Source organism: Desmodus rotundus, chromosome 13 (genome assembly GCF_022682495.2).
Source record: "Desmodus rotundus isolate HL8 chromosome 13, HLdesRot8A.1, whole genome shotgun sequence".
NCBI lineage: Eukaryota > Metazoa > Chordata > Mammalia > Chiroptera > Phyllostomidae > Desmodus > Desmodus rotundus.
Genome location: NC_071399.1, coordinates 7305944 through 7330360, shown reverse-complemented (window position 1 = coordinate 7330360; position 24417 = coordinate 7305944). Strand labels below are relative to the sequence as shown.

Genomic DNA, 24417 nt, shown 5'->3' with positions numbered 1-24417 from the left:
ACTTTTCTCTCCTCTCTCACTCGTAATGAGCATTTGATTTTTTGTGCAATTGAATTTTAGTGACTTTAAATGGAATATATGATACACTATAAGTGAAGCACATATTTGAATTTGGAAAGGACAGATCAAAAGGCAGCTAAAAGCGGTGACAAGTGGCTTATAAAGAAAGAAAAGCCAATCAAATACTCCACATCATGAAGAATTTGCAAGCTTCTCAGAGACACTCCTTATCACAAGGCGAATGTCCAGTGGAGAAGAAAGAGCCCTCAGAACGCAAACAGGGGACGAGGGTTGAGCTCTTGCTTTAACTACCAAACATAACATCATATAAATAAATCCACTGACTTCAGGGCCTCAGCTTCTCTGCTCTGTAAAAATACAGCTGGGGGGGAGGAAGAGGGTTATTTAATGAATTCTAAAGTTCTCTAGCTTTAAAATTCTCTTTATTTTACATAATGCATCATATTTTCTTCAAACATAGCTTGTGTCATTAATATTTAAAAAATTAAGGTAATTAAAAAACAATCATATTATCTTCAGTTATACATAGAAAACATTTAAGGGACAATAAGTAATCATTATTACAAATGTAAATATTATGAAAACTTGCCCATATTAACTCATGCCATAAATGCCCTACCATATCGTCTTATCAATCCTAAAAATAAGCCGCTCTGTATCACCCTTTGTTGGAGCCTGTAACATCTTAAGATACATCTAGTGAAAACCATTTTACAGAAAATTTACTTCAGATATCAATATGAAAATTGCTTGTGAAAACAATCATGTAAAAAGGATACAACTTTCAAAGTTAAATTAAAACTGGCCTGTTTTTAAAATGTTCTGATGACAATTATAATAAATTTGAAAATTACAGTTAATCAGTTTCAGAAAAAGGAGATTTCACCTACTTTATCTGTACCATCTTCTAGATTTCATTTTTAAAAAATATTTCAGCAACTGCGGGAGAAATAATCTGAGAACACACAGAAAATACACAGCCACCTGCTGATCTTTTTTCCACCCAGCAGTCACCGCGCCGGTGATTTCCACCCCAGCATATTATCTGATGCCGTACTTGTTACCTGCAGCTTACCGAGTCCCTGTTGTCTATCCATGTCTTACACTAAAATCAAATTTTAAGTCATAGGTTGAGCTGCAGGAAGAGCTGTGGGTTGTCACTAACATGAAATGTTATGTGGGTGCGAGAGATTCCACTGCAACTCATGAGTGTATGTTCCGCTTTCTCGCCACGTGCAATCAGAGGGACCTGCTAAGTGGAAGCCCCATAATGATGCTTTTTGATTAAAAGGGAAAAGAGTTGTAGTTTGAGCTGACATAGGCATACTTGCTGAATTTCCTCCTCTGTCATTAATAATTTGGGGGTAATTTTCTGTGCGTGTATAACACTAAAAGCCTCTTCTAAATATGTATTTTCCTGCTGCTTTAATGCCTGAGCATCAACGGCAAGCAGGATGATTCAGTGAGAAGAATACTAAATACGGGAGGTATTATGGTCACAGATATCAAAGTGAAATCATGTGCGTGAAAATGCTCTGTAAACTTCGAGGTACGATAGCCATGTGAGGTACAATTATAGTTTGGGAGATTAATGATGTGTGTTTTCAGAGGCTTTGTTGTATCTTTTAAACTAGCGCAATTTGTTGAGGCTGCGACTTTTCAGACCATGCTAATTGCCACTAGAAACCTTCCTTTCAAAATAGAGGTTCAAAAAGAAGCCAGTGACTAAGATATTCCTTCACAGAGCTTCTGATCTTTTATTTCATAGGTCTACACATATTTCAGTGCTAGTTTATTAAACTTTTCCATAAAAGGGGCAAATGAGCATAGATCCACTGTGGAGAGGATTAAAGAAGACCTGGCAGCCCTGGCTGGTGTGGCTCAGTGGGTTGAGCGCTGGTCTGCAAACTGAAGGGTCAGCAGTTCGATTCCTGGTCAGGGCACATGCCTGGGATATAGGCCAGGTCCTCAGTTAGGGGCATGCGAGAGGCAACCAACTGAGGTTTCTCTCCCTCTCCTTTTCCCTCCCTTTCCCTCTCTCTAAAAACAAACAAATAAAATCTTAAAAAGGAAAGGGAGAAGACCTGGTGAATTAGTTTGCAGGAACGGCCATACCAAAACATCACAGACTAGGTGACTCAGGCAACAGAAATCCCAGTTCTCACCATGCTGGTGGCCAGAGGTCCCTGCTCGAGGCCCCACAGAGTCAGTGTCTGGGAGTGGGGGCTCCATTCCTGGCTTGTAGGCAGCTGCCTTCTCCCCGTGCCCTCACATGGAGAAGAGAGAGAGCTCCGTGATGTCTCTTTTCTAAGAACACCAGTTCTACCAAATCAAGACCTTACCCTGGTGATCTCCTCTAACCTTTGTTATGTCTTTAGAGGTCCTATCTTCAGATACAGTCCGGGGGGAGGGTGGGGGGCTTCATCATATAAATTTGGGGGGAAACACTCAGTCCATAACACCTGGGTTCAAGTTCCTTGTCTGAAATTTAATAACTATATAACTTTGAGCAAACCAATTTCATATTCTAAATTCTCTGATTCCTCAGCTATAAAATGTGGACAATAATAACTTCTCTACATGTGTTGTGAGGATTAAAAGAAATAATATATATTAAAGTATTTTTATAAACTGCTACTTTAATGTAAGGTCTTATTTTCCAGACTTTTCCCCTTTATTCACATAAACCATTAATATTTTTTTACCATATACATATGTGTGTATGTATATATATATGTGTGTTTGTATATATGGATATATACATATTTTTTCTTTTTTTGGCCAAAGATGTTTAAGTGTGACTATGCCCATAATTTCTAAGGGAAGTCATTAAAAAAATTCTTTTTTATTCTTCAATTTCTAAATTCTTAATTTCTAAATGTATGAAGGCATATGTACACCTAATTAATTTTCACTAGTATCCCTTAATATCATGTAGAGTGCTTACTTAGGATAATGCACCACTAGCATAAAAGATGAAAAGAATGCACATTCTTACAGAAATAATTCCCTGTGTATGCAGAACGGCTGGTTAAAATTTGCTTCAACACTTTAAATGGAACTCGTGCTTTTTAAGTAGAATTTGTATTCTTTGCATTTAAAGGAACACACTAGAAAATGATGCTCCCACCGAAACATGTGAAAACGTAAAGATGAATGAAACAACTTTATGTTTTATGGCACTTACTTTGAAAATCTGATTAAGATAGATGTCTTTAGCTCACAATTCCTCAATGTCACGTTGTCACACTTCCATCAGCAAGATGTTTGAAAGGCTCTCGATTAATATTGCATGCCAGAACTGAAATTACATCCTTTGTCGTTTAGTTCTTAATGGTGCAAGTGATATCTATCAAGTAGTGTTTTATGAAGCGTGTGTGATTTTTATTGCAGGCTGTTTTCAGAAATCTTTTTCAGGTTGCAGAAAAACTGCTTAGGGTTTTCAATAAATATGCCTTTCGGGTGAAAATCACCATGCCTCTGAAAACTAACGTGAAACGTATTATTAGAATTTACTTATCAGTAAAACATCTCCAACTTGAACTTGCTGCTTTCTCATTTGCACACTCCTGAATACACTTGATTTTAACCCGATATTTTAGCAAATCACTTTATTATAATATAATCAGAACATGCGCTACATACACATAGGTCACAGAGCCTTCATCAGGGAGCACGTACGGTGCCAGTCTAGCAAGGGAAGTACGTAGCACATGAACAGAGTGGACGCTCCTGAATGCTGGCTGGGCTTGTGCTGCAAGAGTAGGTTTTATTTTTAAAATACAAATGCTAATCTACTTTTTAAGAGGAATCTAGTGTTCTGACATTAACTTGAACATTTCTGAAACTCAAGCACCCCAAATATGAGTCATTTTCATTTATCAAAGCCCCACAGATGTAACAGACCTGTACTTACACATAAGTTAGGAGGATGTAAGTGAAAACAAAAGACAATTCTTATATTTAATTTTATTCTTTTGCTTTGAATATAAACGGACATATTTAGGTCCTGGTTCTATCACTAACGTGTTCTACTCAATACATTGTGATTTTACAGTCCTTTTCCAGCTTAAAGAAAAAATCCATAATTCCGCAGTGTTTTAAATGTTTGTATGTATACATACACACAGTTTAAAGCTCTGGTTGCTAATCTTAAGTCTCAAATGCCGTTATACTTTATCACTTCGCATTTTACAAAATATAGATCTACCGAAGATAAAACAACTGATGCGAAAAAAAAAAAAAAAGAACAATAGCAAGAGGCTTATTCTGGGATGTGTCTCCCTTGGGCCATATTTCCATCGCTGATGGAAGATAAAGCCGGCTGCATCTCTCCTGAGTTAGCTGTGATCTTTAGGGATCTTCCAGACATGTGGCTTTTGCCAAGTATGTGTCTATTACAAGGGAGAATAAAAATATTAACATTAAGATCGACACTCTTATCCAGCATTGCCCTGCACATTCATCTTGTTTGGATAATTGCACATTTAAAATTAGAGTCTACTTATCTGCTTCTACACATTAGGGAATAATACGGAAGAGGTTTTTCAAATTCTAATTCCCATGGCGGATCGCCACGATTCTCATTAGCTCTCTGAGGAAGGGCTTGCCTCCCCTCCGATGTTTACTTGGGTTTTTTCTGCTGTGTGTGGCTCACGGAAGGAATGGCAATGGTTCATGTTGAAATCATCCTCTCCATTAGCTAGAATCGATTTTTTAAAGCATTCCGACACATCCATATCCAGTCTATAACAATTCCTTTAACCCCCGATGCCCCAGAATACTGTGGGCTTAAAGATAATGCTCATCTCTCAAAAAAAAAAGAGAGAAAGAATGAAAAAAATGAACTATTATACATATTTTCCTTCTATGTGTGCTTGTCTTTTTGCTAGCTATAAGTAGTTTACCCAGTAATTGCAGAAGGGAGCTACTAAAAATCTAATGAGAAATTACTAAAAATCTAAGTTCAATATAACTTCACAGACCCTAAATGCAAAAGAGGGGTGCACCCTGGGGAGAGGAACCCACAAAGAAAATTTGCACTTATTAAACTCATTATGCTCTGTGCTCAGCATAAATTATTTTATTTATTCTCGTAGCCAACTTAGGGTATTTATTCCCATTTTACAAGTAGGGAAAAAAATTCAGAGAAATTGGGAACTCTGGAAATGGTCACGGCAGAGGACCCCAGAGCCTTCCATACCCATTTATACAGGAATACTTATTTTTGTCAGTTTTGTGTCAGCCATGTTGGCCGAAGAACATGAAGAGGACACGTTCGCTTTAAGACAGCACTGTAGAAATTCAATTTTAGACTGAAGAAACGCTCGCTGTATCTTGAACCTGGGGTCAGAGGGCTATCCAGCAGAGGCCAGAGGGAGACCACAACCCAGCCGTGGTAACAGAAGCATTCTTTTATTACAGGGAAACTGTGATGCATTTTAGATAGGAACAGAAATACAAAAATAATCTGGATGTTATTTTCCAGTTTTATAAAGAGTTTAACAGTATTTAGTCTGGGGGTGATGCTTTGTCTCCTTTTAAAGTTTGCTGAAGCTCGCCCATCAGTTTCTCATACTGAGAAAGAAAAAAGGATTGGATTAAGAAAAAATCTCTAAAATTAATAATTAAAAAAGTACAAGATCCTAGATATTCCTTTTCTTCTTGTCCTCAGAATACATTCTGAGGTTGGCAGGTTATTTGACAAACTCACAATAGTTGCTAGTGTAAGCATAACATACTTTTTCTAACGTTCTTAAGGGATTACTAGAGTTATCGAGTCAGACGGCGTGACAAGACAGGACCCCACGGGCTCCCCTTTGCTTATCACCACAATAACGACAAATATTTGAGACGGTGTCATTAAGAGTTAATGGCCTTCTGGTTCATAAAGAACTGTGAACTCTTTGATCATAAGCTGACACGCTTACACTTTTGTGAGGGCCTCGAAAGAGGGTCAATTTCAATGTAGTATAGTCAAAATAAAATAATAACTGCTTCCTTCATAATTGCTTACATCTTACCTATTTATGTGAAAATACTGGATAATTTAAATTTTTTAACCTTTACATGCTATTTAAAAAGCAGAGTAGTAGAAACGAATAAAAGTAAAATTTATTTATTTTTATGTATTTATTTTTTTGCATACAGTGATTATTTATTGAGCTCATGGGACAGCAGGTCTTCACAGTTTATATTAACATGGTTAGTAGTCATCTTGTCGCCAATGCAATTAGAGACAGCACATTTTAGATATATAATTTGACTTAAAAATTCACCAAATCAAGTTACAAAGACAGATGCAATTAAATGATTACTCAAGCAAAGAGGAAGATATTCTAACAAAGAATACTAATTAACTTTCAAACAATGAAGATCGTGAAATCCAAGTTGCACACGACCCATTACTGCATGCATAAAGATGAAAAGTGACCTCAGAAACACTCTTTTTAAACTCAAAAATGTGTCCCACACAAGTAGCAATCAGAGCTGAATTACCAGGTGTAGCAGTAAGCACTTGCCCTTGGCCCTGGCCCTGAGTTACAGCGGGTAAGTTCCTCAAAGAAGCTGTGATGTCTGCCCGGCCTTCGTTCCTGCTTGTTGCTCACAAAGACCGGCGCAATGAAAACACTTTCTGATTTCAAGGCAAGTCAGAAATATGAAGATTTATAACTGGGCACGTCTAATGGAGCTGTCAAAAAGGGAAGTTACACTCACAACGAAACGTTCATAGCATGATCTAATTTTCACCCTAATTGAAAAAAAAAATTCTTTGTGAAGCACCCTCCACATGTTGTTGCCATTGTAACTGAGACACACAATAAAAGAGCAAGGGAGAGAGAAAAAATAGAGCTGGGAAGGGTTATTTCTTCAAAGAATTACAGCTGAGGTCAGAGATAATGTGGTGTACAAGGAGACAGTGAATGGAGTGTAGTACCTTCCTTTAAATGCTTCGTTCCCCTTTCCTTTAGAATGTGGAAGAGTCAGACAAGACAAAAGACAAGGAAAGAACCAAACTTCCAAAATAGCATTGCGCTACATTATTAATAGTGTCACTCGAAAAGAAATGACAGCTCTCGAAAGAGTACTTTTGTCTCTACTTACTTTAATTAAACTCCCTAGGCTTAAAGTGAATTTGAACCTCTTTTTTTCAAACAGAAAAAAACCCCCATCAAGACTGATTAAGATTTGCTACCTGTCCTCCACTGGCCCTCGAACATACGTACATGCTGTGTAAAGCAACAGATGCACAAGCAGCAAAAACAAACCTCGACACCATGCAATTTTCTCAAAGAACCAAGATTTCATCTGCGGCTCCTCTGCCTTCTCACAGGTAAATTAGTTCCCAACGCGTCTCTGCCTCTGCAGCAGGAACTAAGTCATTCAATGTGAAATGAGAATTATAACAAAATTATACTTCCATGGATGTTTCAATTAACTTTGTACCATAAGAACCTCACTTTGAAATAAACTGATTTCATTTGAAAAGATCCATGTAAAGTACGATTCCCGAAATTAATCTAGAAAGCATATATCCATATTGGCGGAAAAGGGGAAATTTTCAAGTCTGTGGCTACAATTTAAAAAGCCCGTTTCAGTGACTGTAACGTCATTATTCTCATTCTAACACACCTGAAAGGAAAACATACTTCTTGCTTCTCTAAGGGGACTGTCAGTCTGCCCTAAAGGAAGCTCACACTCCTCCTGTACTCCCTGCCCAACTCCGGCCTCTTTCTCAACAGTCCCACTTTCCCAATGAAAGCACCATTTTCTAATCCAAAGTTTGGTGACACTGTGGACTCTTACTCTCTTTATATTTAATCATCAAGTTTGTTGTTAGTTTACTCAAATGGACGTTGGTCGTGTACCTTCCCCTGGATTCCCGCCGCACCACCCTATCTAGACCCCCCATCCCTCCCGTCTACCTCTCGTTCACTAAATAAAACCCGTGTCTGTGGACGAGGCAGAAGCCCTGAGAACTGTGTGCTGACACCTGTCCCCATCGGCTCCCCACTCCAATCTATCCTGCATACGACTGACAACCTCGTTTGCATGAATTTATTCCCCTTGACCAGCAATGGTTCGCCGCTGCCAAGACACACGCCCAAACTTCACTGGCCCGATGATGCTGAGGTACTGGGGAGACTCGGAAGAAGACAGGTTTATTAGCCTAAAGGAGCAGATGCTCTGTCTGAAGCCAGGACTTAACACACCTGAAGCAGCTAGAACACATATCCCAGGCAGGTGGGAAAAAGCAAAAACAACGACAGAACCCCCCCAAGATATTCTCAAGGTCCAGCCACATTGTCGCAAACGGCAGTGTTTCATCTTTTCTAATGGCTGAGGAGTGTCCCACATGTACACACACTGGGTCTTCTTTATGCAGTCATCTGTCTAATCTAAGGACGCTTTGGTGTCTCCATGTCCTGGCCACCTCGAACAATGCTGCAGTGAGCAGAGGGGTACATACATCTTTGCAAATAAATGTTTTCACATTTCTTTCAGTAGATAACCAGAAGAGGGGCTGCTAGGTAATATGGTAACTCTTCTCTTAATTTTTTGAGGAATCTTCATACTCTTTTCCATAGTGGCTGTACCAGTTTTCATTCTGACCAGCAGCGAGTAAGAACAAACAAGACAAATAAACAAAACCCAAGGAAAGGGGGTGGGGGGTAGTACAAGGGGAAGGGGGTCAAGTACACGGTGACGAAGGGGGTCTGACTCTGGGAGGTGAGCACACAGTGCAACAGAGGCGATGTGTTACAGAGCTGTACACTGGAACCCTGTATAGTTTTATCAGCCAGCGTCACCCCAATAAATTTACCAAAAAAATAAAGTTGAATTCTGCTTATGGTGACGCGTTGTCACACCCGGAGAATGAGAGTAACCGAGTACAGCCTAACCTCCTCCAGAGGATGTTCAGCTCTCAGACAAGACGCGTAAAAAAAGAAAGCACAGCAATGCCTATTTTTCAATTTTGAACCTGAACTCCTTCGCTGATTACTATTCATGTTTAGAGATGAGAATTTTAGGGTAGCAATTCCATTTTATTTCTTCCTTGAATACAGTGCTCTGTCTAAAAATAACTAACTTATTTTGATTTCCCAAAATGGAAAAACACGATACCCAAGCAGAATATTTAAAACAAATGAAAGTGTGTATGTCAACTTCCTATATAAATACGTATGTGAATGAAGGGAATTTTGAAGATGGAGACAAGCTGCGAATTAAAACATTATAAATATAAAATTAACTTTTAATATCTTTTTCTGCAAGGGAGTAGGAGATAGACTTTCAAAAGCTCATGTCTCTTTTGACACCAGAGGTCTCCAAGCTACAAGTCAACTGCGGCCTGTTTGTATAAACAAAGTTTCCAATGAACACATCGAGCCCATTTGCTTGTTCTATGGCTCTGGCGCTATAGCAATGGATTCGAGTGGTTGCCACCTTATGCTTCCCCCAAAAGCCTAAAATATTTACCACCTGGCCCTTTAAGGAAAAGTTTGCCAACCCATTATTTTTTTAACTGGAAAACTTGAGACAATGGTAGTAGGTTCATGTGCAGTTTTAAGAACTAATTATTGTAATTATTGTACTATAATCATGTGCAGAGAGATCTGTGCATCCTTTATTCAGTTTCCCCAATGACAACATCTTGCAAAAAAAACTCACACCAGGATATTAACACTGATATGACCCACTTTTCCAGATTTCCCCAGTTCCACTTGTACTCCTGGTGTGTGTGTTTCTTCTATACAGTTTTACTACGTGTCTGTCTATGCGGATTAGTGTTAAACATACACTTTTAATTGCTCCCTCAATAATGACTTTTTCTTATTCTTCATTTAGAAGGTAAAAATAGTGATTATAAAACCAAGGACTATAAATTCACATTAGCTTCAAGTGTAGCAGAAGCTGGGCAGATAACCTGCATAAAGACAGCCAGATTTAAGGCCTATCTGTAAAATCACGTTAGGAAAAAGGAAGCATGTGCTCTGTGTCTGCGAGCTGGATACACTCTTTGACCATCTGAGATTTCAAAAGTCTGTGGGAGGGAGATTTGCAGAGCAGGGGCAGAGAAGGAGAACAGAAAAAGAGGAGCAAAACTGTAACCAAATTTAGGTGTAGTACTAGGTTATCTGTCACTTAAAATTAAAGCTTTATCTACAAGTACCATTTGACATTATTAGCAGAAAGGCAAAAATAATATATGTTACTATGTAGCTCGATTTGAGTTAAAATATATAATAGATAGCATGTATCCACGGCTCATTGAAATGCTTTAACATTCAAAATCATTCTTTACATAGTGGGTCAGAATAATTCATTTGCTTACAGATGTTTTCTTCATTTCTAAAGCAAGGAATTAATAAAGCAGGAACTTCGTAAATACAGTTTAGTAGAGATGGCAATAAATAATTGCACGAAAAGATGCGTATCAAATGAAAACAACCCATAAGTAAATTCTTCCTATGAGTATCCTTTCTGGAATAAAGTGGAGGATAAATTAATGAATAAACAATAAATAATAAAGCTGTGGTAAATTGCGATTCTGATCAGAGTAGAAATCCACATTATGGAAATCAAGGTGACATGACTAGGCATATTAAAGGCTGAAAAAGGCATTTGAAAGATTATATATTTCTACCTCACATACCCAAACTAAATTGTGAAATTTGTTGGAATAAAAATTTATGGGACATGTGACAAATTGTGTGAAAGCATTTTGAGTCACAAATGGATAAAGCGGCAGGTTGAAGAACTAAATCTTTTGTGAATTAAAGTACTTTTCTATGCTTGAAATGAAATAGAAAATACCTTTAGCTAAAAACCTTTAAGAAAAATTCATTTTATTGTTGGTATTTTATTGTAGTTAATCTATTTATTTTTACTCCTGAACAAAATATGTTTTCAGCTCCTCAAAATAACTAGTAATAAATAATGATAAATGTGAAAAGAATTTCTGTTTAAGTAAAATCATTTCAATGATGTATGAAATATGAATCTCAATATTTTTTCTTATTAATAAATAAAAGATTATAACCTAGGAATATCTGGAAGTAAAGTATAAATAAGTTTTAAATATTAAATCACATAAAAATTTCAATTCTGATCCTATGTCTGTTTTTATAGTACTTCAGTCCTCAAGAAAATCTTCAGAAGTTTTAATACACATACTGCATTGAAATCATAAATATTTGTGGTATTCATTCAGTGTAGAAAACGAGGCTACACCACAAACATACTGGATTTTCAACATTTCTCTACTTTTATTATATAACCATTTCTTTGATAAGTAGCCATTTCTGCTGGTGTCACACAGAATTTCATCATTATTTTATTGTGATACTCCCCTAAAATATGATTGAGAAAAAGAAACTGTGAATCAAGATTAAAAGCAATTTTTATAAACAAGAAGAAATATGATGAGAGACTTGATTCTTATGTCCAAATGCCTACTTAAATGTTTACTCACAGGGATATACTTAAAAACTTGTCAGAACACTTTAAAGAAATTTCTTCAAAATTAATGTTTTCAATGATTTGGATAGGTTTGTGTCGTCACGACGAGAATAAGCGGAGCTCCCTGAGCACACACATCACTGGCTACTTTCCGTTATCTAGGTTAGTCCTACCACTCAGATCTCAGCACGTACCGGGATACAAAAATGGAGCAAGGGCTTTGGAGTCTGGTCAACATTAAATCTCTGAGCCTCCTTTCTTTAAATGCAGAAAGTGTGAATTAACAGCTACTACCTCTGGAGGTTCAAGGAGAATGAAATTCAATGAAATAATATCCAGCACAACTTGTAATTGATAGCAGATGATCAATAAATGAGAGTTTTTAAAGTTACCGTTTGGCCTAAGCCGAATCAGCAAAGCGGCCCCCTCGGACAGAGCTGGCCTATACGAAACCCTCACTATTTCCCCTGGCTTGACCTCATTCCCACCCTGGGTCTGTGACCTTAACAGGTATTATTAAGATATACGGTGTTCTTGGCCCCCAACAAGGCACTAAAAATTTCTCAAAACCCTGAACCAGATAGTTACCAACAATGAATTTGAGTTAATATGTGAATTTAGGCTGCCTTCTGAAACCTTGGGACAAATATTTCTTCTCTTTTATTTTAAGATTTTATTTACTTTTAGAGAGAGGGGAGGAAGGGAAAGAGAGAGGGAGAGAAACATCACTGTGTGAGAGATACACTGATCTGTCACCTCTCACACGTCCCCAACTGGGGACCTGGTCCGTAACTCAAAGAAGTGAATACTTCTAAGTTTGTTTTTTTCTACTTAGCTCTAGATAGAAGTGACTGAGACATCAGTTTGGTGAAATTTGGGAAGAATCATAGATCACTGAACATAGGTACATCCATCTGCAAATAAGCAGGCTTCTCAATACTGTGTCATTATGAGGTCAACTCCGCTGGTGGAATTATTGAAGGGTTATGCGACTCGGAAGGTACTACTAATTAAATGTAGACCCATCCCCGAGACGACCACGGTGGTGCTCGAGTATGTGACCCCGTGCACTGGAGTATCATATTGCTCTCTTTGGCATTTAAATATATGTCCTTCAGATTGGCAGCTACTTATGTGTGGCTGAAAAGACCAGTGTGAAAGATAAGCAACTGTCTTTTCAACAATGTTCTCATTTTAAGGCTAATCTTTGGTGTGCGGCTGTTTATAATATATGCTGGTGCATGCAAATCTGCCACTCACTGCACATCAGTCCGAAGTCTTTGTTTTAAAATGGGTCATATCAGTCCTAATTGCTGTGTGCCAGAATGCTCTTTGGTTCTGGTTTCACAGCAGTTTATAATTATGTCACATTGTTTGAAGATTTGCAGTCTTATGAGTTAATTATTTATATACATCGGGGAAAATACGCATTCTTAAAATGTTTATACCAATGGTTTCTTATGTAGTTATTTTTCAGTAGAAATTTATAGTGCCTGAAACGTAGCTCCTATTACCAACATGTATTACCAGGAAAATCTAACCCACGTAACTAGCATCCTCAGTTAACTGGAATTTTTCCTATCCTTCAAATTTTAAAAGAGAAGACGAGGCAAAGGAAATACAGGATGAATTATAAATATTAAAGAGAACACGAAGAGGCCCTGTCCTTGTGGTAACAGATTCATTCATCTTCACCACTGTTGCCTTTACACGCATTTGTTTGAGCTACTCGTGTAACGGTACAGATTTTGCAATTTCGCATCGAGTTTAGACTCATTCCTCCAGTGAATCTTGCTGCTTCTGATTACTGCAAACCTGCAACAGTGGTACGCACCAAACGCGACTCAGGGTGAGCACACCATCACTACTCATAGAACCCAAATTCTCATTTGTTTGTCGACCCTTCCCCAACCTGTAAGTCATGCAGAACCACCAACGCCGTGGGTCTGAATCCTCCTAGTTCTACCACATTCTAGCTGACTGACCTCTGACAAAGTTAGGACCCTTTCTGGGTCTTAATTTCCTACATTTGCAGACAGACAATGAAGTGATTTAGTGTATAACAAAGGGACGAGCGTCTGGAACTCCATAGGTGGTAGTATTCTACTCTTCTTCCAAACCACTTACACATCTGCTTCTTCTTTCCTCTGTTTCCCCTAACATGGTATGGGGCATCCCATCCCACACCAATTTATTCAAGTTAGAAATCTGAGTGCAATCTTTGATTCGTCCCACTCCCTGAGCCATCACCCCCCAAATGGAATCACTAACCCAGGCCGGTGGATTCTGCCCTAAGAAACACCTCCTGAGTTCCCCTGCTCCTCTTCTCCCTGCTGTCGCTGCCCTTGGGCAGGGCTTTCCCTTCTGCTGATGCCTGGCAACAGCTTAACTTGCCTTCAGGCCTCGAGGCCAGCACCACCCGAAGACATCTAATGTGAGGTCTATATGCAATTTAAAATTTCCTACTAGTCAATGAATGAAAGCAAAGGAAAACAAGTGGAGGTCATTTTAAATAATACTGTTTGTTACCACCTGCACTTTTTCCATCTGGTAAAAGTCAACTTATTCTTAGAGGCCAAGTTCAAATCTCACCTCTCCAGAAATGACTTCCAGAAAGACACAAATACCCTAGCTTCCAATGGTCTCTCTGACTCCCCAACTAGCGGTTGATTTTCTCGCCCCCAATCACGTCCACAGCTGCAGAGTCACATCCACCCTTACTTCTCATTAGTACTGGTGCCTTGAGGACATCCTTCCCATTCCTTCAAGTGGCTGGTCTCAGCTTCTTCCAACCTTCTGATTTATTCACTCAAGCACCGAGCTCAGGAAAAACTTTGGTAGCTCCCTTTCTGAGACCTGAGTTCTCACATTTTCCTTCCTGTTTATCCCAGAATCTCTCAAAATATGCTCAGACATTTTTGTTGTGCATGTTTTTACTGAGGTACAGTTTGCAGAAGGGGTGCTGGTCTTAAGTGTTGAGTTTGTTGAGTCTGGCAATTGTGTACACCATCACACCACCACCCCAAAACAAGACAGGATACGCTACCTTCTCCCAGGCCGCTCCCTGGGCCCTTTCTGGATAGTTCTCCTCTTCCTTCCCCCACCCCACTCCCAGGCAACCACTCTCTGGGGCCTGTCATCATATCTATATATTTTTGTGAGTTCTTGGGTTTTATACATTCACATAATTGAAATCATATAGTATGTATTTTTAGACGTCTGGCTTCTTTCGCTTAACATAATATTTCTGAGATGCGTTTAGAGTGTTGTGACTAGCAGTGGCTTGTTCTTTTTTATTGATTAATAGTATACCCTTGTGTGACTATACTTCAACCAGCATCTGAGCTGTTTCCAGTTTTCCGTTATTAAGAATGAGGCGGCTATAAACATTTTTGCACGAGCCTTTTAAACATATGTTTTCCTATCTTTTTAGTAAATTCCTAAGAGTGCAATGACTGGATCGTAGATGTTTAACTGTGCCAACAGCTGCCAGGCAGCTGTCCAAGCCGTGCGGCCCACACTGCATCCTCGCTAGCAGTGAGGAGGGGGAGGAGCATGGGGCTCCAGGTGCTTTGGGTGTCGTCCTCATTGGGTGTTGTCTATCTCTTTCATTCACGGGGGGCAAGATTCCTTGGTCTTCTTAGGCCATTCCCTAACAGTTCCAAAGAAAAGGCGGCCCTGCTCTTTGTCTCTCTGCTTTTACTCTTGACTGAAGTAAGCTTCTCCAACCTGCTTTCCAACACCTCTTCCTTCACTAGCCCCTCTCTTCTGAGGCTCTGGTGTTCCTCTTCCCTGGATCCTGGCCTTCCAGCTTGCTGTGGTGAGCTTGACCTATGTGAGGGTGAGGGCCAAATCAGGGTGGCTGGTTGTGAGATGCTCCTGCCATGCTCCCGGTGAGAAATGACAGTGGCTTCAATGAGTGTGACAGCGGCGGAGGCGGTGGGTGGGGATAAATTCTGAATGCAGGTGGGAGGTAGAGCTGATAGGATCGGCTGGCGAACTGGGTACGCAGGAGTCTCATAACCACAGCTATAGCCCCACCTTTCCAAAGTTCTTACTTCTAAAACTTAAAAGGACCACACATAGTTGATATCTTTCCCTTCAAACCAACTCTTTAACTTTACTGGCTGTTGTGACTCCATTCATTTTCTCAAAAAATATTTTGGAGTACTCAGTATGTATATCCTGGCATTTCCTAGGCAATGGGTTACTTCTGTGAACAGAGTAAATCGCTGGCTTTTTGAGGATTATATTGTTTTGTGGGATGACTGTAAATAACAAATATAATGACAAAGTAAATTATGTAATGACTTAGTAGCCAGTAGGGCTTTTGATAAGTAAGAGTGTGGAGGGGGAGTGGGCTGCAGTTTCAAACAGGGATGTCAGGTGAGCATCGATGAGCGGAGACTGAACGAAGGAGCTGAGAGGGATACACAGGAAGAAGTCAGGTGGAAGGGTGTTCCAGGTAAGGGCCAGGAACAGTGCCAGTGGAGAGGCCCGGGCAGGACCCCACCTGGTACACTCCAGGAACAGGAAGGAGGTCATCACGCCCAGAGAGACATAGCCCCGGGGGGGTGGGGGAGGAGGAGAGGGGCTTCCGAGATAATGGGAGCCCCTCCTGCGGGACCCTGTGAGCCACTAAAAGGGGAACCTTGACTCGGAGTGAAGTGGGAGCTCATGGGCAGTCCTGAGGGGATGGAGCTACAGTCTAACTTCTATTTTTAAATCGTCTCTCTGGCCATGGTGTTGAGAAGAGACGGGGAGGCGTGACAAGGGTGGACGATGAAAGACCAGATGGGAGGCTCTGCTATCCCAGTGAGAGGCGGTGGCCAAGGCTTACATGGCAGCAGAAGAGGCGGTATGAGATCGCTGAACTCTGAACTATTTGAACAACAGAGCCAAGGTACTTGAAATTTTCCCATGTAAGTCATTCCATCACACAAAATGGTAAACCAGTTTTTAAAAGCAACCTCCATTCTGAGCTCTCCTACCTAAATTTAAATTTCAAGGGCATAGACTAAATTATGTCTCTTACATGTGCCACTTTATTTAAAAGTTATTTTATTTCCCTCTCCACATACCCTTCATGGAATGGAGTAATATATACTTCATTTCTTATACACACCTTTAGGGAGAAAAACCCCTTCATCACAGTAAAGAAGAATATGGCCTTTCCAAGTCTTAAAATATGCCACAATATATACCAATACATTTAATTTTCAAAGTAGTGAAATAGCATAAAAAGAACAGTGCCCGTACATGCAGTTTATTATACATCTACTATAAAGAGTGTGCACAGAAATTCTGACATCCACTCTTTGAGAAAAGAGCTTTAGATCTAAGATGCATTAATTGTGCAGACACGAGAGCATACTCCGAGAGAGTTCATCTTTTGTACATCCACACTGACACTCACTTGGGAGGCGACTTCAAGGGGGAGCACCCACTTGCAAAGGCAGGGCTCTCGGGCTGTCTGCCTAGTTGCCAGGTGACGCAGTGCATTGCGATCTGGGGGAAGGAAACGGCGTACACAGCATCTGCACGACCACCCAGCACTGTGGTCTATTTGGAAGCAGACGAAATTCGATTTTCACATTCAGTCACTTACAGTGTTTCCAGCGAAGGGCCAAAGCTCCATGCCTTGCTTTTCCTTGCTTTTGCTCATTCCAAGCCAGGTGAAGATTTTTAGTCCATGGTTACAAGGAGTCGTGAAGCCAACAACAGTGAGGAAACCCTCAAGGTAATTAAAGTCAGGGACTGGGAGGCACACCTCCTGGCAGACGTGTCTCTGGCAACACCACGGCATCTTGTTGCCGACAATCTGCTCACTTTTCTGAATCTGTTTTTCACAGACTCCAAATATCATACTAACATTAAAATCTCTGACTCAGCAATCGAAGCGACAAGAGCAAACTCGTACAAGGCCAAGGGAAGGGAGCTCTGGGGCATCTTAGCACCCATCCAAGCAACACACAATTGGTAGCAGGGGCTACTCTCAGAAGCATAATGAAACCGGAGCAAGACACCCTATCTGACCTTTTACAGAGCGCTTCAGAAGCAAAATAATCGAATAAGGAATGCTTTCAAAAACAATGGTGTACAAAGCACATGAGTTCCTTTGATCAGAGTGGTGGAACTAGGTAACTGAATCCTCTAGAAGCCCCTGAAATATGCAATAATTAAGGGGCCCTTCAATTTACTTTAACAGCTGGTCTTAAGTTGAAAAAAGAAGATAGCAATTCAACCCTACATGCTAATGATTATTTAACAGATGTGAAAATCCCACGCCTCTCTCCCTTCCTTCTTAAAGAATGCCAAGAAGAATTTTCTTTAAAGCAGGATACTCTAGATGTCTAATCCACTTATGCATGCAAGCAGGAAATGTGTCTTCTGAGTGTTTTCCTTAATAGAGTAATCTGTATGCTTAAAGGGGCACTACAAAATCAGACACTGTGATTTAAGACAGAGAGTTTGAAAACATATTGATAAATGCCAGTTGGTATGAGGGGCATCAGTTTCAAAGGTGCATGATAATTTAAAGCTATTGTTTGAATTGTTTGGCTTTACGTTTTTCTTTTAAAAATTCTATTTGTTGAATAACCAACATAGTAGCAACACTACATTATACTCTTAGAGAGGATTTAAAATAGCTACTCCTGAATAATAATTATAAGAAATTAAACTACAGAAAATTTTGATTACTTGTGATAATTGGATGTGGGTATGATTAAAAGTCATATATAATTTAGCTTGTAGCTGTAGTCTCCACAGCCAATACACTTATCAGAAAATAATTAACTGATTTATTACTTTCTCAGCGTTTTTTTTTTTTTTTGCTTTTATTATCTTGGAGGTAAAATAAGAAGTCCAGGCAGTAGGAAAAATAAGCAGAAATGGGTAGTAATCAAGACTGAAATTTCACCAGGAATATCTCTTACACTTTAGTCCTATTACACCAGGATGTCCACTCTACAAATTGTGCAATATAGTGGTTTAACCAATGAGATATTAGCATTATTTTACTAATGGTATATTAACATATATTTTACTAATAAACACATTAACAAAGCCTTATCGCTTCATTCTATTGATGGCCCAGTTATATATGAATACTAATGAAAACTGGAACTTTTCTGTGGGTAAAAACTCCAACCAAGCAGGAAATGTTTCAAAGACAGAAGATAAATAAGATTGCACGTATTCATGTAGACATTTGCACGGTAATGAGGAAATACGCTGGCCCAAAACAACAGCTATAAAAGCAAAGAGAGGGAATAAACTAGTAGATTTAAAAATTCCCCTGGCATAGAAGTACCTGACATTTCTGCAAAGCTAAAAAGAAGAGAGAAGCAGATGTTCCACCGTTGCGGGATTGCTACAGATCACCTACCAGATGGAGGAAATGTACCCACACTTTCCTTTACAGGTTACAAACTGGAACCAAGGCAATGCTGCGGAGACAGGCCAGCTGAACCACTCCCTCCCTCAGCAAACAAATCGGTGTGCTGCCTCATTTTTGCTCAAAGACTGCCATTTAAAAGCAAGACTGGACTCACACATCTTGTGTGGATGTTGAAGGGAAACATTCAGTAGAGCAATAAGAAGGAACTCTCTAACACATTAAGCTGGCTAAAAATAGGACAAGCAGCCTCCTCTAGCAGCTAGTCCCTGCCCAACTGTTCAAGGAAAGGTTGGAAAATCCCATGCCAGGGATCTTCTAGAACAGATTTCTGAGCTCTGCGAGGGTCTCCTTGAGTCCCCAGGCCCCACAATGATACAATCCAAGCCACATCTCAGTGGAAGCACTGGGGAGAGGAATGCATTGGAGCAGAATGAAGAGCAGCAGCAAGAAAGCCTATTGTGGCCATTGAAACACGAAGCTGCGAAGACCAGAATGGAGGAGATACCGCTGGGAATGAAAGGATGGGCACAAGCTCTTTCAGTGGCCACATCAACCCACCAAAGTCACTCTGGAATGCTTTTCAATCAATGAGGGCTTACAGAGACACGAGGTGTTGTTAAGGCATATTCAATAGTGTCTTCCCTAGCACGTGTCTTACACGCTGAAGACACGCATTACATTTGTTCCCCCATTTTTTTCTTACTTGTCCAAGATCAAGGATAATTATAATTCATGTGAAGGACCTCGTTTCTTCATTTGTTAAAATGGGGATGATGTAACTGTCCTAGCTACATCGCAGTACTGTGGTGAGGAGCAATGGCCATAAAACTTAGGAAATGCTTAACTTTTTATTAAAAAGGGGTGACTATTATTTTTAAATATTACAGTTACGTAAAGTAAAAGGTGAACATCCTCCCTCCCCTCCCGAGCCCTAACTGTGGATGACAACCAGGTACCAGAGTAGAAATTTGAAATAGTAACACTGTTTCCCTACCATCACCACCATTGCCTTGTTCCTTGTATCTTGCTCCATGTTCTGAGACTATGTAGCACCTTAGGAAACATCGTTCAAGTAGAAGCGGGGTCTCAATTAATAAATTCTTGACATGATGCAGTCCATAGCATGCTTCTCCTGTCCCCCAAATCCATCTCCTTCTTACGTGCAAAGTGCATTCGGTCCATCCCAACATCCTCAAAAGTCTGAACTACTCCAGTGTCAGCTCTGAAGCATAAAGATCAAAGTTCTATCCAAATATCACCTGGGTCAGATAACGGTGAGTCCTGAGTAGGATTCATCCTGAGGCAAAATGCCAGCCTTGTGTTTGTGACACCAGACAAGTCATGTACCTCCCAGGTTCAGGGGTGGACAGGCACAGGATAGGTGTTCTCATACTAAAAAGGGGAAACAGGAAAGAAGAAAGGAGTGGTGGGTCCTGAGCAAGTCCCAACCTAGTGAGGCAAATGCCACTAGATCTGAAGGCTCAAGAATGATCCTCTTTGGTTTGATACTTTGCCCTTGGGTCCCCTGGCTTAGCAATGGGCTTCACAGCTCTGCTGGGTTGGGGTTGCGCCCCCCACCTCTGGGTGGCTGTGCCTTCAATGCCTCACTCTTGGCCCTCTGGCCTGCTGAAACCTAGGCTGTGGCCCTGATAATCTTTGAATTGCCTTCAAGGACCTTCTCCCCTTTTCCGGAAGAAGAGTGCAGGGTTGCAGCTGAACAGCTCTGCATTCCAACACAGCTAGATCTAGGAGGTCTGACGGCCCTCTCTGATCTTGTCTCACTTTCTCCGTTCCCGTTAGTTCAATCTGCTCGTGTCTCCCTGGTAGAAACCCATCTCTATTTCTGGCTGCCGTAGAAATGACTGGTTACATCCAAGTGTCAATCAAGGCTAGGATTTCTTTATGAAACGGTTATTCAGCCACACCCTTCATATTCTCTTCAGAACAAGCTTTCTCATTCTTTGCAATAAAGACAGGCTGAGAATTTTCCAAACCTTCAAGTTTTGGTTGCTTTTTGCTTAACGACTCCTTCAATTCATTTCCCTCCTTAAGCATTTTTCCATACCCATTGAGATCAGAGTATCTCAACGCATATGGAAAAAAGAGAAGGAACCATGGTGAACCTTCAACCCGTTGCTTGGAAGTTGCCTTAGCAAAATACCCCATTTCATCCTTCAGAGGTTCTACCTTCCACAATGCACCAGAACTCAGCTCAGCCAAGCTCTTTGCTACCTTACAACAAGGGCAGCCTTCCCTCCAGTTTCCAATAACATGCTCCTCATCTCATGTAGGACTCACTACCGTCAGGTTTAACACTCCTATTTCTAGCATGCCGCTCAAAACTCCTGCAGCCTCCCCCAAATTTCAGTCCCCAAGCCGCTTCCACATGTTTAGGTCTTTGTCATGGCGGTGCCCTACCTCTGGATACCAAAATCTGTCTTGGGCTGCTACTAAAAAGCACCATAGATGGGGTGGCTTCAACGATAAACATTTATTTCTCCCAGTTTTGGAGGCTGGGAAGTCCAAGGTCAGATTGCCAGCCAGCTGGGTTCTTTAGGAGAGCCCTCTTGTTGGCCCTTTGTTTTGTAGACAGCGGTCTTCCTGCCACATTCTCACACAGCAGAGACACATCTGGTGTCTCTCCTTCTTATAAGGGCACTAATCCTACCAAGAAAAATCCAACCTCATGACTCCACCAAAACCTAGTATCTTCCAAAAGCCTTCTCTCCAAATACTCTCACTGGGAGTTAGGGTTCCAACATGGGAATTTGGTGGGACACAATCCATCCACAGTGCTCATAAGGTGACATTAATAATCCCATTTCCTGGAATGCGATTAGACAGCTGACAAGGAGCCCTGACTTGACTATGTCTATTTACAGAGCTTCTACCATCTGGTGGAATGGGGGCTCAAAACTGAAACTTACTCAACACAATAAGGACAATTATGCTTTTTATATAGTTTGCCCAGACTCTCACACGTACAGTCTTGAAGATGCAATCAATCTCCGTATCGTCACATTTAGTTTGGAGAATGGCTTTCTGATCCACCCATGGCAGAACACATATCTGCACAACATGTCTTCTGTATACTTTTTACAGTTCTTTTTTTAGAACAACTGAGTAGTATTATTAAATAGCATGACTTACCTTGCATTGGGCATTTAGGTTGCTTCTAATGTTTACCTATTAATCCTCACACTTTAAAAAATATATTTTAAAGATTTTATTTATTTATTTTTTTAGAGAGGGAAGGGAGAAACAGAGGGAGAGAAACATCAATGTGTGGTTGCCTCTCGAGTGCCCCCTACTGGGGACCTGGCCCACAACCCAGGCATGAGTCCTGACTGGGAATTGAACTGATGACCCTTCGGTTCACAGGCCAGTGCTCAATTCACTGAGCCACACCAGCCAGGGCTAATCCTTACACCTTTAATCTCTTGTGTAACTATTTCTATAGGACAGAACCAGAGCAATGAGATACTGAGTCACAGCTTATCCCCATAAACAGTTTCGATAGATACTGACAAAAAATTCTCATTAACATTTTTTCATCATAAAAACAAGTTCAGTATAAAAACTGGGGAGAACAGAACTACAGAAAAATAACAGAAACTAGGAGAAGAAGAAAACAAAAACCATCCCTAATCCATTTACCCAGAAGCAGTTTGGCTTATTACTTTCCCATCTTTTCTTCTCATACAAATTCAGATCATACTGTATAGTTCTGCTTTGCTATTTTCCGTGTATTATCATGTCATAAGCATTTTCCTAAGTCATTAACTATTTGGAAGAATTTTATGAACTATAAAGAACAAGGAAAGTATAAACTAATTCTTTAAAAATACCTTTGTTTAGGTATCATTTATATACTATAACATTTATAGTTTTGAAACCCAAATTCATAAATTTAACAATTTTTAATAAATATGCAGTATTGTCCACCTGTCAGCCAACCAGTTTTAGAACATTTCAATCAATGTTGCTTTGAGCATGGCTCCTGATATTCCATTTGTTCAATTATTACTGATAATTGTGAAATCCTCTTGGGCTCTTACATTTTGCTTACCACCTCTCTTCCCATTTGCAGAGAGTGACAGCAAAGGCCAGATGGGTACCAGCAGCTGGAGGTGGTCCACAGATGACACCTGGCTTTCTTTCATACAGAACTACATCTGTGCACGTAGACAGAGAGATGGACGCACCCTACCTCACAGCACTAATTTGAAAGAATCTATGCATTACTATGTTCACTGCAGCATTATTCTCAACCACCAACATCTGGAAGCAGCCCAAGTGGCCATCAGTAGATGAGTGGATAAAAAAGCTGTGGTACATTTACCCAGTGGAATATTTCTCAGCCATAAAAAAGAAGGAAATCTTACCCTTTGCAACAGCATGGATGGACCTGGAGCACATCATACTAAGTGACATAAACCAGTCAGAGAAAGACAAGTACCATATGATTTCACTCATATGTGGAATCTAATGAACATAATAAACTAACAGGCAAAATAGGAACAGATTCATAGATACAGAGAACAGACTGACAGCTGTCAGAGGGGAGGGGGGTTGGGGGCTGGGTAAAAAAGGTGAAGGGATTAAGGAAAAAACCAAACAAACTCACAGACACAGACAACGGTATACTGATTACTGGAGGGAAAGGGGATGGGGACAGATAGAAGAGGACAAAGGGTGGATAAATGGTGATGGAAGGAGACTTGACTTGGGGTGGTGAGCACACAATACAATACAGAGATGAGGTATTATAGAACTGTACACCTGAAATGTATATAATTTCATGAACCAATGTCACCCCAATCAATTCAATAAAAATAAATTAGAATTAAAAATAAAGAAAATACATGTAAACACTCAGACGTTATACCTCACGGAGAGGGTACGTCTAAAACGCTACCTTTTCTGCCAAGCTGTGTCTCCACCCATGTGTCTTTCCTCCATGAAGCTAGTTTCTATGTGGGTGCTGCTTGCTATTTCCTCTTCCCATCCTCTTTCCTGGGAGCAGGGTGTCTTCATTCAGGAAGCCCTTCTGCCTCCTTTCCCTGGTGCTTCCCTCAGAACCCCTCTGTTGATGGGGTGCTGTCCTCAGGGCTTGGAGGAGCAGCAGACACAGGAGCGGTCCTTGTCGGTCTCATCCCTGCTGTTCCTGAGAAGGCAGTCCTTTGTTCAACAGCAGAGTGGGCAGGGCCACCCACCCATGACATTCACCAGGAGGACATGAAGAGCCAAAGAGGGTCTTGGCCTCACAGGACACTCTCCCTTCCTGGCCCAGCCTAGGCTGTATCCGCCCGGCCTGTTGCTTCTGCTGGCTTCTCGAGGAAGAGAGGCAGAGAACCTGGCTCCAGGGGATGACCAAAGCTTGGAATCATCAAATGCTTTGGTTACCTTCAAACGGGATCCATTCTCCATTTCATGTGAAAGCAGAAATTTGAGGAAAAATTGTGGAATGTGTATTATTATTCTGATGTTCCTCACATTCGTCCACGTCTTAGCTTTTCATTTTTGGTTTT

General features: G+C 40.5%; 1 protein-coding gene across 7 annotated transcripts in view; it reads right to left on the bottom strand.

Annotated features, from left to right (window-relative positions):
* Nucleotides 1-24417, bottom strand: part of TENM3 (teneurin transmembrane protein 3) — a 620275-nt gene that overhangs the window by 171025 nt on the left and 424833 nt on the right. The window contains exon 1 of one of the 7 annotated variants that reach the window (XM_053916514.1): nt 17093-17353. The exons of the other annotated variants lie outside the window; for them this stretch is intronic. The gene's annotated coding sequence lies outside the window, so the exon portion shown is untranslated. Of the gene's footprint in view, nt 1-17092; nt 17354-24417 lie in introns of those variants that run through there. 7 annotated transcript variants of the gene reach the window in all.